Genomic DNA, 18,040 nt, shown 5'->3' on the forward strand with positions numbered 1-18,040 from the left:
TGTATGGTGCTTGTCCTTGTACAAAGCCTGATGGCCCCTGACAGAATGAGGCTGTCTGGAGTGAGTAGAGTATGGAGTATGCAGTATGGAGTATGCAGTATGGATTATGCAGTATGGAGTATGCAGTATGGAGTATGCAGTATGGGGTGGGCTATAGGGAGGGGGTCTAGTTTCCTGTCAGTTTCTACATGTCGTGACCATGTTGAACATTGTTTTCTGCAATAGCGTGCAATTTTATGGGGTGGTGACAGATGGGATCTTTTAGCTGTGAATAATAATTTAGCATATAAACTGCAATAAACAGAGTACAAAAAAGGCTTCTGCTCTCAATTTGTCCAATTTTACTTTCTTTCTTCAAAGGAAAACAAAAGGAGAAATGTTCAGAGCTTTCAAACACTTCAAGACCATGATTGTGAATGAATCATTCAGACTAGTTTGTGAACTGGATCAAATGATTCACTGAAAAGAACTAACTCAAAAGTTATTTTCCAACAAATAATGATTGTTTCGTTCGTCTCACACAGTCACTATCATATGTCTCCAGAAGACTTATGGACCACTTGTTTAAGGTTTGTTTTGGAGCTTGAGAGCCCCAATCCTCATTCACTTTCTGAAACGAGTTACCTGGATATTCAAAAATGCACGAAGAAAGTCATTCAGGTTTGGCACCACATGAAGATTCTGTCATAATTTACTCATCTTCGTTTTCAGGGATGGCTGTGTGGTGGAATGTCTCATGTCTTTTCTTAAGAAAGCACAGACGTCTGAAGTATCCTTTACTGTCCACCCCCACCAGCCATAGACCTCCTACCTACTTGAGCAGTTCAAATCACCAGAGAGCTGACATTTCAATTACATGCAGACGACACATGCACACACACACACACACACACATGCTCAGAGATGTCTCAGAGATGGACTGTCACATGTCACAGTTAAACAACACAGACTTTAAGAGGCACCATCCCTTTGAAGAAATTGTGAGTGTGTACCACGCACCTTACACACTATTCCAGTAATTGACAGATTACTCATATTTCCCAAACCAGTTTTTTTTCCAAGTCAATTTCTTAAAAATAAAACGTCAAAACGGGGGTTTCCGCAGCGATGCCATAGAAGACCCATTTTGGGTTCGCCGAAGAACATTCACTAAACAGTTCTTAAAAAAATAGTTCTACAAAAGTCGCATTGAATGGAATTTTATCACATCTATTTTTGTGATAGGTCTAATTGTGAAAAATTCCTCCATCCAACAGTTCATTTTTTTTCCCTCTTAATGTAAATTTAATCAAAATTGAATCACTGGAACGTCCAGCGAAAAAGATCTTTTGCTATAGTGCTTCAGTTTCATCGCGACTTTAAAGAGTGAATTCATGTTAATAATCTAAAGAACCTTTTTTTTTCAATATAAAGAACCTTTTGTGCAATGGAAACCTTTATTTTTAAGACCACATTCCTAAAAGTTGCATCTACAAAAAAAAAAAAAAAAGCTCTGAACATTTCCACCATTATTGGCCCGGGAGAAAAAATGCATAAATGCTGACCTTTTGACCCAGTAGTGGGGCAAGTTGGAACATGCCCTGAAAACATATGTAAAACATGTGTTTTTAGGGCATGCTAATATATATATATACATATGTATGTATATATCGTGGCATGTGCACTTTAGAGGGGGTTCTGTTATGACAGAAGTTGTGGTCTAGATGTGAATTGGGGTGGGATATCATGTATGCCACAGGGAATGTCAGTGTCACGACCTTTGAGGGCATGTAGTAGACAAAGGGATCGTGATACTTTTCTTATCTGACTCGCCATCTGTGGTGGTGTTGAGGGGGGCCAGCAGGGAAGTGAAAACAATTTGACCATTAAATCTCCGCCCACGAGTAGAAAGAAGCGCTAAATTTGTGTCCTGGGAGGAGTTAGAGAGAATCCTTGAACGCAATATATCATTTCTAATAGCATATCTATTGATTAACAGCAGCAGAACGCTAATAGAGTGAAATAAGTAAACTGGGCGTTGAAGTTGTAGCAGAGAGAGAGTGTCCCTCCCTCCAGGCTGAACTGTATACAGGCTCCGGCGCGCGAGAGGGACGCGAGATTAGGGCAGCAGCAGTTTGGGGGTCTCTGGAATTTATTAGCTGACGCTTGAAGCTCGTTGTTTTTTTCCTGGATTCGGAGCAGATCTACAGGTCCACCAGTTTTTCAGTCGGCATTCATTCACGCAGACTTACAACCATCATATTTGACCTCGTTTCATCTCTGGAGAGCTCAGGACAGCGAAGAAGGACGCGTGTTGTTCCGGATTTTGAGGTGAGATTCTCGGTAAACTGAACTCCGCTGGTGTTTACATGAATGCAAACTTATAATGGCTAGTCACTGAGATACGAAGCTCTCTTTAGAGATTCATTAAATTCAAATCAACTAGAAAACATTAATGTTTCATTCTGTGCCATATATGGTTATCTCTTAAGCAGGGCAGAAAAACACTCATGTGTTTTGATTTGACAGTTAGATGCGAGGGTTCACTCTTTTTGCGCGGTGTACATTTTAATTTTAGTGTAGCCTAACTACTGTTTTGAGACGCTTGAAGGCAGAAAACACTCAGAATTTAAAAAGAAAATACTAGTTTATGTATTCCACATAGCGCTTCTCTTACCCACAAACAAATAGTTTCCTCCCGTTGCTCGCTCGTATTTCACCGATGACGGCGCGTGTCACTATCCGGCGGTTTCTATTAAATCTAATCAGTTGAGTAAAGCTCGGGGAAAGTCTGGGTGGGATGAGGAGGGAAGAGGAGACATCAGGCTGGCGGTTTTCCCACGGGGTGTGACAGCAGGCAGCGTGTGTTGTCCAGGAGGTCCCGTCATAACTGTAGTGTATCCCCCAGATGGAGGTCAGCAGTCCTGCCGACGGGCATGAGTTCAGTGCCAGTCTAAATCAATCAAACCGAGATTCTTATCTTATCTTATGTCTTCAGTTTGTGAGAGAGATAACATGTTCATGTCTTCAGTTTGTGAATGATTTGATCTATCTATCTATCTATCTATCTATCTATCTATCTATCTATCTATCTATCTATCTATCTATCTATCTATCTATCTATCTATCTATCTAATTTAAAGTGTAGCCAATTTCTTCTTTCAGCCAAACACAATCTGAGTTATATTCAAAAATATCCTGGCTCTTCCAAGCTTTATAATGGGAGTGAATGATACCATAGATTTTGAAGCCCAAAACTGAACTTCCACTTTAACATTCCTTTTAACAAAATCCCCATGCTTTGAAACAATGCTTGTGTTAGACATGAATTATGGGGAGTTTCCTTTAAACTAAAAGATGTATGAGTGTTATCTTTGGCCATTTTCCAGAAGTAAAAAACAAACATTGCCGGGTTAGGTTAATGCACAATATAGCTGAATTCTTTTAATCGTGAAATGCACTTTAACCACCAATGTTAATTTTTGCTGTACCTTCAGAAAATTGTCTTTTTTTTCAGCCACATGCTCTTAAAAAAAAAAAAAGACAGGACTTCACAGCCTGTCAAACTACATCAAATATGGTGATATGCCATGCAATCAGATCTCATCTAATCACGAGTCATTGAGAAGAACTTGGAAACCTTTTGAATACATTCTTGTTGTTGAAACAGAAATTCATGATCTCTTTGAGATGGAGGATATTCTTTCAAACAAAGTCCTGCCTTATATTCTCAAGTGGCTATTGAAAGATTTGCAAGTACACAGGCCTTAAATCTTACATTCCAACTGTCTAACTTCATGTGCACTGTAACTTTATATCCATTAGAGGGTTTCTGCGAATTTGTCCACCTATTTCTGGACCCTATTTTTGTAGACTGACATAAATGTTTGCTGCACTTGTTCCTCAAAGCAGACTCAGACCAGTTTTCAATTAGTCAAGCACTTGTGCGTGAAGATATTGGCTCTGAGGGATCCATTAATGCCGGCCTTAGTTGTGGCTTGTAGTTTAGCTAAATGCTGATGTCAGAACTCAGACTTCACACACACACACACACACACACACACACACACACACACACACACACACACACACACAACTCAACACAGGCTTAGAGGTAAGACTAGAGCCTTAACCTTTACATTCCTCTGAGCCATTGCGAGGCATTTTAGGAAAAGCCTTTAAAATGTGGACATTAGAGGCCTAGAAATGATAGATTGACAGATCAATGTGACACCTAATTTGCCCACTATTTACATACTCCTTTTTACATATTCATGGTGTATTGATAAAGAAATTAATCACAATTATTCATAAATTATTAATAGTCACTATTGTGGTGTTTGGTAACTAATTATCCAATGAAAATTCATTTTACAGACATGAAAATGAACCTTTTTTATTGATTATTTGAATGTGTATCAAACTATGCTGAAAAAATCTGGTGTAGTATTTACTTTGAAAACCATTTTCACTCAGAAATTGCTTGTACATTTCACAAACAATTACATAGTAATGGCAAGTTGCGCATTGAATTAAATGTGAAATTTTGAAGTAGAAAGACTGAAAAAGTATTTTCTTGTAAAACATACTCCAATAATAAAAAAAAATGGTGTAGTGAGTGAACTAAAGTGGTTGACTGATGCAGATATGGAAGAGGGAGACTGTTTTGTTCTGCTTGAGCAGACACAGAATCGTTCAGTCGCTAAACCATTAAGCTACTGGAAATGAATATTTGGTTCTTCGTGGTGGGAAGTCTCGGTCGAGAGCAAGAGGCTCGTCTCCAGGCTGTTATATTAATATCAGTTGACATGGCGGCAAATGAACTGGTCGTCAGGGCTGGTTTGATCTCAACCGCAGTTGCTAGATCTCTAATCGGTGCAGGTGATTCATTCCACCCTGAGCTCTTATCCAGCCTCCAGTGAAATGCCCTTATTGACAGCAGAGCTAAGGCCCTGGGAAAAAAGGAGGTCAAGTCATCACTTTCTTCCGAGTTTCAGGCATCAGAGCTACACGAGCTGGGAGTTTGTAGTCTGCAGAGGATCTGGAATGAGATAGAGTATCTATTGCCTTGAAAAGAAAATTGCTTTTCCCCACCATTTGCTGGAGGACTCTCATCTAATGCGTGTGACATGGGGCGATTCACCCAGTAATGGGTTTTGGGGCCTTGTTGCCTCTGAGACGTATGAAATTTGCAAAGGAGCCGTGTAGATTAATTACCATGAAGAATATGTGTTCTTTGCTCATAGATACTTCAGAAAATGAGAGGCTTGTCAAGTATGACCTGCAGAACTTTGAACAAGAACAATTATGAATGCATCGATTTTTTTCCTTATGATTTTGTCCTGTAGACGGCTTTGAGAAACTTTAAAGGATGCAGCTGAGGGTTCCAAAGTTCATTCAGGGATGTCCAGTGACCCTGGTGACTAACAGGACCTCTTTATCAGGAGGAAACAGACTGCTTGTTTGTGCTTGGCATAAGGAGAACTAATTCTTATCTATTATTCAGGAAATTTCCTTCAATATTGGTGTGTCAGGGATATAATGAGGTGAAAGTATGCATATTGCAAGCTGGGTCCTACAGATAGCTGAGGGTCTCACAGTCATTATTTAATCTTTATCCACAATAAAATGCAGATTTGAGATGTATAATGATGAAATTGATTTCTCCACACTCCACTTCTTGAAATGTAGGTTGTATATAGAAGGAGCCCATGTTGCTGGTGTCTCTTTAAAATGTTTCATTTTAGTTGCAGATATAAAAAGGTACAACGATTAAAATGAATAGGAATAGGGAAGTTTGGAATCGAAACATCCTTAAGCTGCTTAAATTTAGAGATTAAGGTAGCTTACTTTTATTTGAAGAGTCTGTATAATGTAGTGAAAGCATAGACGTTGGTAGTGGGCTTAATTTTTGGTTTGAGTATTTGAGAGGATTGAGGAATGACATCTTTTTTCAACTCGCAAACAACATGCTTGCTGATAATTTAGCTGAAATCCCATTAAGCCCATTGCCAGAAACCCACTATATGGAGATTATGGGATGTCTTTTTTGTGCCTTGGTCTATATATTGAACGGGCAATATTTACAGCGCTGCTGGATGGATTACTTGCAAATTCCAGTCAGTTACTGATTCCAAATTACATGACAAAAATTGTAGTTAGTAATGTAATCCATTGTATATTTAAGGTAATGTAATCGGACTACTTTTTGATTACTTTTAGACTACTTCTGATCTTATCACATTGATTTTAATAGGATAATCTTGTACTATATTTTGATATAAAAATACAAAGAGAAAGAAAACATATTCCATACTTTATCAACAATATGAAGTGCATTATGTAAGGGTTTCCTGGTTTGTAAAGGAACTGCAGGGGATTCGGGAGTTTAATGAAAAGCTATTAAGTAATTAAATCATAAAATATTTTAATTAAAATAAGTAAAAACAGTCAAAATAAAACACTAAAAAAGATATATATAAAAAAATGTGTACAGTACGGTACAGTCAAATTATATGTATGGTTTTATTAAATGTAATACTAGTTTTCACTCTATAAGGTAAGGGAATTTAGCCTACATCTGATTACCAGTTTTTACTGTAGCATTAAAAAAATGACATTAAAATTATGAACATATTTACTGTGATAATAACACTGCATTTTGCTGAAAACCATGGCCTGTTTATAATAGCAGCACACACAGTTACCCTTGTGTATCCTGAACTATTGAGGAAAAGGGCTCTGTTGATTCGAGTTGCTCTTTTTATGGCATTTTTGTGGCTTAAACTTTCTCTCTGTATGGGCTCACATTGTCTATGTAGCAAAGGCCTGATTTCCCTTTGACACAGTTAAACTCCTCACTACTCCTGACTCAGGCATATTTGGTGTGCTTCTGATCTCACTCTTTTTCTCTCTCTCTCTCTCTCTCTCTCTCTCTCTCTCTCTCTCTCTCTCTCTCTCTCTCTCTCTCTCTCTCTCTCTCTCTCTCTCTCTCTCTCTCTCTCTCTCTCTCTCTCTCTCTCTCTCTCTCTCTCTCTCTCATTCCAGTAGAAGTTTATTCCCCAGATTTTTTTCCCTATACTCCCCACCTCTGTTTTCCCCGTCCTCTGGGTTTTTGGTTTTGGTAACAGTTCTGCGGTCGCTCCTGTGTATTCAAGTGCACGTAGCAAACTCAGAAGCCATTACTCTACAGACAGACATTCCTTGGTGGAAAGCGCTTGGTAGGTTTTAGTCTTTCTCTGTGTTCAGAGGTGTTTAGACGTTCACTACAGTTTTGTGCTCTTTTGAAATGATCAAGAAACACGTTGTTTTGTCTTTGAAGACCACCCACACATACAAGGACATTAGCATGCGTTCACACAAACACACACTCACATCAGAGTGGAATGAGCACAGCTGGATCAAGTCCATTAGCTCAGTGTGTTTAAGGTCTTTGCCCTCTGTTACAATTTTAATTCAGGATCTTGAATTCTGGACATTGTACGAATGACCTGTAATTTATATACCTAAAGCTGAAAGAAGGTTACAGGTACAATGTTTCCATGAAGTGTGGCTGTATTTGGAGATGATGCTAAAATCACACAAAAACGTTTAGTTTTTTTCCCTCAATATGCTGAGATATGCTATCCTTTCAATACAAACATGATGATGAGCGCTACAGTATGAACCATTTAGACATAAATGGGTTATATACTGTTTTCCCCTAGATTTTATCACCATTATGCGCTTTTATGCATTATGCATTAGGGCATTATAATATTATGCCTCTGCATAACCAAAATGTTTCTGCGTTAGAATTTATTCATGCTTGTAATCATGTTTTCCTGTAATTTCACAAAACATTAGGTCGATGCAAAAAAATAGCTAACAATACAAGCCTAATAGAAAGAGGTTCAACAGACTGCTGAGTGCATTTTATATACATGTACACATCACCAATCAAATGTCTGGACACACTTGATTTATATAGCATATTTAAAAAGAGCTGCGGTTGGATGAGGTCCGGTTCCGCTAAAATGAACTTCTCCATGTGCACTCCACTCACTGACTTCACTCCTATTGGTTGTCGCTCCCGAAAGTCGCTCCTCATTTGCATAAAGTTAAATCACGTCTCTGGACACGCCCACGTCCTGTCGCCAACGATCACTGTCGCTCCTGTCACCGTAAATCGGCTGCTGAAAAAGTGTCCAAGCTTATGACTAGTAGTGTGTAAAAATACATTCCTGTGAACTAGACAAAGAACCACAATGCTTTCAATTAAACTGACAAATCCACAATTGAATTGAGAAAAACATTTGTATGTCAGTGTTCATGTCAGTTATAAAATACATGCCCGATCGTAAAGAACATTTCCCCAGTCTCCTCATAATGTATTTGACAACTTCCTCCTACAAGTCTGCCACATCAGATGCCACTTTAGGCCTGGTGTTTAACAGCAGATTAAGTTGACATGTTCTGTACTTTTTCCGGTACTTTTCCTCATGATTTTTTTATGAGCTGCTATAAATTTTTCAGACAGGCTTCTTTACTCATATGTGGCTTTCAACAGATTTGGTGGGTCACTAACGTTGAAGTCATCTTGTGGCTTTTAGGGGCGTGTTGTGAAGCCCCAGGCGTCATCCTGCAAGACAGCAGTGGCCAGTCAGCTTCAGTTCAATGCAGGACCATGAAGAAGACTGTCCTCTTTAATCACGAGATAACGTGATCACAGGATTGTCTCATTGTGTGGTCAATAAGAGGAAACTGCACGTTTCTACATTCAAGCTGGTGAGGAAATATTTAGGGCAATGATATCATTCCCCACTGATTAGGCTGGAGAATGGATGAAATAGACCATGAAGTCTAATCTCTTCCTTTCCTAATCTCTGCTCGTATTTGAAAACTGCCGGAGGATAAGACTGAGCACTCTTCAAAGGTAGTAAATGCTTTGTGTGAGCATCATTTGCATGTTACTGATTATTTTAACATAAATTGAATGTGCCAGCTTGCGTTTTTGAGGATGGAGAGAACAGGATCGTTCGAGACTGAGGGTTACAAGGTGCTTATTTTGAATTTTGGGCTATGATTGGCAACTTAAATCCTCGTGCAGGTCAAAGCCAGGGAGCTTCAGGAAATAATAAACCTGGGCTTGTGTCCCAATAATTAGTCACATGTTCTTCTGCCAGCGAGTGGCCACATTGCACTGACTTAATTACAACCACCTGCTTGAGACGGTAAGACTGAAAACATCAGACCCTGCGGTTGAGGCAAGTCTCCAGCTGTTTGCGCTTTCGTGATAATCTTTTGATTGGCAAGTTGTGATGTTTTTCTTGGGTCCTGCGAGACCATGGCATCTGAGATGGTGTAAATCAACTGAAAAAGGATAGTTTAGTGCTGTGCTTTTATAGACTTGCCAGCCAACATCTCTTTGAGTCGAATATGAGATGTGCCCTCAAATAAGCTCCATTAAAATAGAACAATAGAAATGGAACCCAGTGGCTTCATTGTTTGTCTAACATTTGGAAAAATGAAGAGGAAATAAACAGAGTTGTAATTAATATTTGGGAAAGTGAACGATTTCTGTTTGCTGTTTGCTAAATGGTTGATTTCTTTATGGAAAAATGCATCCAATATTAGTCTTGAAGTATTGTCTGCCTGTTAAGCTGTGAAAACTTTTAATAAATTTAATATATTTTTGTTTTTTTTCATTCAAATATTGTCTTTCTTTTTCAATGCATGTCAAGACATGATGGGCCTAAACCTAGAATATGGTTTCGGGCCTTTCGTCCCATCCAGCTGTCACCTACAACATTTTTATTCTCATATTTAATTTATTTTTTTATACAGTGTTTTCTTCCATTTTAGTACCTATCCTTGAAACACATTCATCAAAATTGTATTTAAATCATTTTAGTTTATTTATTTATTTAATAAACATTCTAGCACTGAGCAGGACATGCATAACTCATATCTCATTATTCACTCATATCTTTGTCACACCACACTGATCAAAGCTCAATTTTATAGTTTGAAGTTGATGGAATGATAAAGACCCTTTTCAGTTCTGTTCCATAAGCCCTTAACTATTGTGCCCGAATAACTTACCTGGCCTTTGAAGATTGAACACATTCAGTGTCTTTTAAAATACCTTATGAAATGTGATTTGCAGCATTTAAAAGTGCATATCTTGCCTGCTCAGCCTCATTGTGAAGAATATCCAGTAACACTTTCTTTTAATGATCCACTTTAGACATTCTGCTAACTATAAGTAACTTTGCAACTACATGTCAACTAACTCTCATTAGAGTATTATTAGTCTGTCTGCGTAATATCTGCTAACACTTCATTTTAAAGCTCCCAACAGACATTCTACTGACTATAAGTAACTTTGCAACTGATACTAACCCGAACCCTAACACCTAACCCTATTATAATACTCTAATGAGAGTTAGTTGACATGTAGTTTCAAAGTTACTTATAGTTAGTAATGGATCATCAAAATAAAGTGTAAATTTGGGAGCTTGGACAGTGGGCAAGTTTTCCAGTGAATTCTGACTAACTTTGGTTCTGGAGTATTTGGAATATACTGTATTGCATGAGTTGTATAGACTATACCTTTATGATACATTTATGGTCCCTATTAATTTTCCTAAAATGCCATTGTCTTTCTTTCACATTCCAAAGCTTAAAAAAAGACGTAGATGAGTAAATGATGACAGATCTTAAAATTTTAGGGTAACTACTACCTTTTTAAGATTTCATGTTTGAGCATTAATCATAGTTTTTATACAACTATGCAAATTTGGAGAGTAGGAAACTCTAGGAAACTTTTTCCCATGCACCATGCATGATCATTGAGCTCAATGAGAAGCGTCAGTCAGCAGAATGCAGTCCAAAAAGATATTTGGACTGAGTCAAAATGAGTCAGATAATCTGTGTGGCCCTATTTATGCTTTTGGAGGGCAGACACTGAATTTCGAGACTTGGCTAGAGGCTTTCAGAGGCAATTGAAGACATGTGGAACAAGCATCAGCCTACAAGATCAGTTGTAAACAGCATTTTCTTAATGAACAACTGCGGCAGCGTAACACCCAGAATTACACTACAATAGAAAACCAGCTTTAAACCAGCCTTTGCATATTAAATGCAGACAAAAATAAGATTATAAATAAATTGACTATGTAATATATCCTGTTGGTTTCAAGGTACAACTCTGGAATCCTGTTTCAACTTTTTTGACCTGTTTCATCGACATAAAGTTTGATTAATTAATTTGATACCCGTCCAAATACAGAAACTGATATTTTGGAATTACGGATGCCATTTCCTTAAAAGCGAAGAGTAATGTGTGTTGTGATACAGTGAGATGTGTTCTCTTAACTTTCTCAGCACGTTCATTTGTTGTCCCGCTGCTGATCCATCATCTCTTGTGGTGGAAACCAATTGACTTGTGTTCCTATCGAGACCACTTATTGGATGCCCTCCAAATGATCTCATGTTCCATGGTTTCTCTGGCTCTTCCTTATGTGCCATAAATCATTGTGATGTAATCTTTCTCACTGCCGTTCCCACAGCTGGTGAGCTGAAGTGCTTTTTCTCAGAGAGAGTGTTGCGTAGTGACCAGTTAACCTCGGGTTTTACATCCCAGAGCAGAAATGACTGCGTTGACCTCTCATATTCCTCAGATGTGCACACACTGTCTTTATTTCTGAAATGTCCCTTTATTCCACCTGGGGTCTTTAAAGTTATGGACTTTAAAGTAAAAAGACTGAACACATTTTGAGAATTGTAAAATCTCTCAGAGTGTTTATGTCTGGGTTTTGCATTTGGGCCTGAAGATTCCATCTGATTTTCTGAGAGTATTTGTGTTTGTGTTGAGTGTGATCCCTCCTGACGTCTCTGCGCTTGTGCTCCCAAGGCCAGGGGGGAGGAATGTTTCTAAAAGCACTGAGAGATTTTTTTTTTTACGAGACCTTACTGTGGAAAAATGTCTGGTCGTTTTGCCACCTACTCCTCCCGGATAGCCTCCTCCTGAGATCCTGTAAAAAGCAGGATATCTGTACCCTGGGATGTCATGTTCTGTGCATCCTGAGGGTAATGGGATTTGGGGAAATTGCAAAGCAGAAACATTTTATGAACATATTATAGGAAAAATACAAGAGCCCGAGTGAATCCCATTTAGCCCTTAGTTCATCATCTCGTATCAAAGGCTTTGCTTTGAACGGCTAAGTATGTGATTTTCTGTGAAATTAGAGAAGTTAAATAGGTGGAATTAATGTCTTGAATTTTGAAACACCAGATTTATTATAAAGATAGAAAAGCTACGTTTTTTTCAGCTTTTGGATGCAGCCATAGCTTTAGAAAACCACACAGAGGTGTAGGGGTTAAACAAAATGTGCCTGTTTACGAGGAGGTCCCGCTGTTGAGCTTCTGCCTGATGAGGCAAATGATCCTGTTCTAAGGGTTGACGTGCTTATATCCCAGCACGGCTTCTGCTCTCTTTTTTCCTCCGGTCGTGCCCGTGAAATCGGCGCAGTGCAGCATTACCATTCAAGCCTCCAGCTGTGTCAAATCTCAGTCTAGATCAATTATAACATCCAGCTTCTCTTCCAAATCTCTGTCTGACAGATTCTGCGGTTTTATTTGCATGTATCAAAATCTCATATTCATACACGTGAAATCCACTGATTAGGTGTCTTGAGAGGAGGATGTGGGCGGAGAGGGGATTTCGGTCTGGTGTTTTTGTCATTTTTGGTGTATGTTGAGGTGAAAAAATAGATACTGTACATATAAATACTCTACTATTCAAACTTTTCAGGTCTGTAAGGTTTTTTAAAGATAATCAGAAAAGATGCATTTAGTTGATCAAAGGTGACAGTACTTAGATGTAAGTCTTTTACATTGTTACGAAATAAATGCTCTTCTTTTGAACTTTCTATTCATCAAAGAATCCTTAAAAAATGGTCACAACTGTTTTCAATATTGATAATAATAAGAAATGTTGCTTGAGCACAAAACAAGCATATTAGAATGATTTCTGAAGGATTGTGTGATACGTTTCATATAATGAAATTATATGCAGTTCAAATGGGTGCCACCTTATAAGTTGCCGTGTTAAATGTTTAACCATGTTTAATGTGATCTTTTGCAAATCTCAACATGAATATCCATTTTTCATTCTGTAGATTAGACTGTTTGATGCCTACATTCACTTGTAGCTATTAAACTGATTGATTGAACTAAAATGAGTCCATTTTAAGTCAAGTTACAAAGGGAACCGTCAACCCGTGATTTAAATTGGTATCTTGTTGCCCCTTTTCGGTCATATCCCACTCTCATTCTGTTGTCGTGAACTGCCGTGCTGTTTTCCCATGGTGAATGGGATTACACTGACAGCAGAGAATGTTTGGTGTTGACACAGCATGCAGCTTGGATAGTCCTCCAAATCCCCCGCTGTTCCTGAGACCAAACAGCAAAATCTGCTCATTTTTCAGACCAATTGCTCTGGGAATATGAACTGGCTAGAGGAAAGTCCTGTATTTGTGTAAGGAACTAATAGTTTTTCCTCTGGTTTTAATTAAGAAAGACTCAGGGAACCAAGTGCTTCCTGTCCAACAGATTGTGCTTTGAATTTTTACGACAGGTTTTTTCAGCACAACAAAATAAACAATGTACACAAGAGAAGGTTTAACACTGGACTACGTCTTCTCACCAAAGTCACATGCTGCTGCTTTTGACTATTAACATGTATTATTTTCATTTATAATGAAAGAAGGTGGAATAAAGGGACAGTATATGCAACATCCCCAATAATGTTTGGCACATCTTTAAGCAAAGACCTGAAATTGACAACAGATGTATGCACATACTTAAGAAGCTTGTCTGATGCAGAGCTGAATAAATGTGGCGGACCGTGATTAAAATATTTGTTTGCTTAAGAACAGGCAGCAGTTCAGGATTAAATGAATAGATTAATTATATCGCTAACCAAAGGTATTCTATATGAGGCAGGAGCTTATTTGATGATAAAAGGTCATAGGTAATCAATAAGTAATTGATATTGGATTGTTTCTTGGTTGTCCTGTGTTGTTGAGGACTAGTCTCGCATAATCAGAGTTTTCATTGGCCAAGGACCGACCAAGCTGACCAACGTAAAGCAATCAATCATGTTTAGGGGTGTGAAAATGTAGGCCAATATCGATGTCCCTACAATAACAGACCGGTGAACAATTCATTCAAGAATGTCATGCACGTTTACTGCAACAATGGTACTGTGAACTTCACATACTTCACATAAACTCATCGTAAAAAATAGGGGTGTAATAAAATATAGATACCGGTGATGAATATCGTGATGTGTTTGGCGATACTGTATCGATTCTCAAAAAACTGTATCAATATTTATTTGTTTGATCCCTATATTTGATCACGTTATTCCAGAATTCCAGCTATGATATTCATTTTATTACAATGAATGCAGGAAATTGGTAGGGGTGTGCATCATCACTGGTCTCACGATTCGATTCGATATCACAATGCGTTGCATCCTCACTTTTCAATATTACTGCACATGCCTACATTTTTATCAACGAATACAAGCAGTCAGATGTATGAAGTAGTACACTTCCTGAATGTACTGTTGCAAACATCAAATACAACTTAAGTCTGAACACAGCAGACGACAGTACCATTTAGAACAAACACTAGTAAAAGCGCATGAAACTGTCAAGTGTACTTAAGTTACAATAACGCTCACACACACTCGCAAGCACACACTCGCACTTGACTCGCGCACACACACTCGCATACAGCCTCGCGCACACACATACTTGCATGCACACGCTTGTACGCATGCACACACACACTCACATGCACACACTCGAGCTAACATGCTGCAAATTTTTAATTAGTGGGTGCATTTTTTTTATTATTCACTTTTGTGTTTCGCCTCCCTCCACCATTTTACACTTGGCGAAAACACGTAGGCTATGTGGCGAATGACGTCAGAGAAACGTAAGTAGGCAATAATCGGTTATGATTATGATAATGCAACAATTAATTTCAACAACCCTAGAAAGGGGTATACAGCTCAATTTGTAACAGTGCAGTGTCTTTATGGTTATTTTACAGTGATTCAAGATCAAATTGACTTAAATGAAAAAAATGTCATCAATCATTAACTCTTTATTGACATGATCAGATCATTTATCCTGTCTGAATGCTGTTTGCATAACCCTTTCTGAGTGAAAACAGAGGTTCACGGACCTCTTAGCTCGCATGTTAACAACCTTTCTTGTGCCTAATTGGAGAACCCGACCCCCCCACACCTTTAAGCCCTTTTGGCCCGTTCCTACAGGTCTCCTCCCTTTTAGTCGTTGGCTTCAAAGGCTTGTTTTGATGCCCTGAACCTCGTCTCTCCCCAGAGACTGAGGTCTGCTTGGCCTTGGGGCCTGGAAAGGGCAAGAGAAGTTTTAATGAAAGACAAGAACAGACTGCGTAGAGAAAACACTAAGAAAGTGTGTACAGAGCTGGTCATTATCACAGCACTGAGTGTTGTGCCATGGAGTTGTACCATATGACTCTCTCGACACTTTGACAGCCTCCATTTTCTCAAGGGATCGCGATTGCCCTTGTCAGACACCTGTCGCCAGGTCAGAGGACACCTGGATGAGGGAACGTCTCAATCAAATGTATTGATCAGTTGTCTGAAGCAAAGAAGTGGGTTAAATCTGTTTTGAGTTGATACCTGATTGGTTTTTATCAGTATAATTCAGATATTTGGGGCTCAGTCCAGACATCTGTGAATGCCCATCGTTTGATGAAATATTGGAATACACTTGATTAAGTGTTGAAACATTATATCTGCGGTGTGTCATTGTTTTTAAAGTAAATCTCTCAATGTTACTGGAGCTAAACCTAAAAAGACCCCACTAACCTTAGTCTCAGCCTCAGGCATTGCAAAAAATCAGGAATCACATATGTATTTGTTAAACTATGTTTTTTTAACCTTTCGGCTTTCTATAGTCCAATACGCACTTTACACTCAACAGTTTTGTCATTGACTCCCCAAGTGTTTTTAAGTTTGGTTATATGTGCAACGAGTGCTGCTAAGAAACATTAGTCAAGTTTATGGCAAATGTTTGACACTGTAACATTTAGATGGAGAGAAACTGACCACAGTCAACAACTATTACTAATACTAATACTTTTATTCAGCAAGGATGCATTAAATTAATCAAAATTAATGGTAAAGACATTTATATGTTCATGTTTTCCAACAACAACAAAAAATTAAGCAGCACAACTGTTTTCAACATTGATAATAATAAGAAATGTTTCTTGAGCAGCAAATCAGCATATTAGAATGATTTCTGAAGGATCATGTGACACTTTTCATGCTGAAAATTCATTGAATATAATTACAGTTCAAACTGAATGTGATACCCAATTAATAGACCAATAATAACAGACATAAAAACTCAGTGTTTATAAATAATGGTTTAGTTTTGATGAGCTGGACACATCTCTATTAGAGGAAGAACTTGAGAAAAAGCGGCATATGCCTCCAATGACTGGACAGTTGATGAGCCTGGACATCACGTCCTTCCAGAGGGATGGATGTCCTGTAGGATGTGTCACTCATCGCGTATGGGAATAATGTAGCATGATCATAAACTGAGAGGAGAAGAGTGTAGGGAGTGTATAATGACAAATAACAAGCATATCCTTTATTGCCCATCCCTCTATGATCTTCTATTAGCGTTGAACTTTACATCATCCTGCATTGTTCAAATGTTCTTCAGACTGAAAAGGGACCTTTAGCTTGGAGGTAGATAAGCATAATGCAGATGCCCTTTGAGATCTATTGTTTAAACCCCTTGTTGATTCTAGATGGAGAAAACAATGTTTGCAAGTGTAGAGAACACAATCAAAGAGCCAACGGTCCCCTCAGACTTTAGGGTCAGAAGAAACAAATCAATTTACCAGGGAATGATCAATCAATGTATTCTGGTCGATATTAAATGCCATTGAATGCCACTGATTTGGGAGTAAAAGAGGTTTGTGTAAAGGAAGCCTATAGAGTAGATGCTTTGTTTTGTTTTTTCCATAGATTAAAAACAAGATATCTAGACCAAGGCAACCAGCTTTTAGATTATTTCTCAGACTGTTTAAAAAAAAAGACAAAGGTGCAAGATATTTTAAAGAGGAAACACTAACTACTCGTCTCATGAAGCATTGAGAATGACGTAATCGAAGAAGCAACAACAAGAGAATATAGAAATATTAAGTATAATTCATTGTATAGAAGTATAAAAGATGATATATTAGAAGTTTATTGCAGAATATTCAAATGTATACCAATATAAAAGTTGGTTGAGAGTGATGAGATACCGATTCATTCAAAATGGGGTCGGTAAGATTTCTTTATGTATTTAAAAGTCTCTTATGCTCACAAAGGCTACATTTATGTGGTATAGTAAAACAGTAATATTGTGAAATATTGTTTCAATTTAAATTTCAAAACTTTTCAACTTTTATTTTTAATTCACCCTAACTAATTTTTGTTTTATGTTTTAAATATCACTGACCCCAAAACTTTGAATGGTATTAAGTGCATTTTTTTTGCTGTGCAATCTTTGTAAGTGCAATCTCGTTTCAGGATTGTGAGTATTTTATAGTTAAATTCATTTATCTGGTGCACTTTAAGAGTTCAAAATGAAGAGCTCCACCCTATGTTTAGTGTGCAAATTGATCAAAGAAAAAAGTTGGTGAATTGATTTGGACTTGAACTTTGAAAAAGGGTAAACCTCTTTTTAGTTGTTACATATAGTCTCAGTCTACATTACATTTACACTGGTGTTTTAAAAATCCAAACAAATAGTTATTAATAATAATAATACATTTTTATATTATTATTATTCATATGACAGTAACTAACGTCTCATGAAATGCTCTCACAAAAATGTTGGTAAATTATGCAAATGTGAAAATAATGCGTAACTGGTGTCCTCTACGTTTTCCAAATGCACGCTAGTAATGGAGTTCACTGCATTCATTCACTGTAAACTGAGCCTTTCTGAGA

At 37.9% G+C, this 18,040-nt stretch overlaps 1 protein-coding gene across 1 annotated transcript in view; it reads left to right on the forward strand.

Annotated features, from left to right (window-relative positions):
* Positions 1–1,881: 1,881 nt before the first annotated feature.
* tspan18b (tetraspanin 18b) overlaps positions 1,882–18,040 on the forward strand; it is a 36,813-nt gene continuing 20,654 nt past the window's right edge. Inside the window, exon 1 of the mRNA XM_084409904.1 lies at positions 1,882–2,310. The gene's annotated coding sequence lies outside the window, so the exon portion shown is untranslated. The remainder of the gene's footprint in view (positions 2,311–18,040) is intronic.

This window comes from Rutilus rutilus, assembly GCF_951802725.1.
Source record: "Rutilus rutilus genome assembly, chromosome: 5".
Taxonomy (NCBI): Eukaryota; Metazoa; Chordata; class Actinopteri; order Cypriniformes; family Leuciscidae; genus Rutilus; species Rutilus rutilus.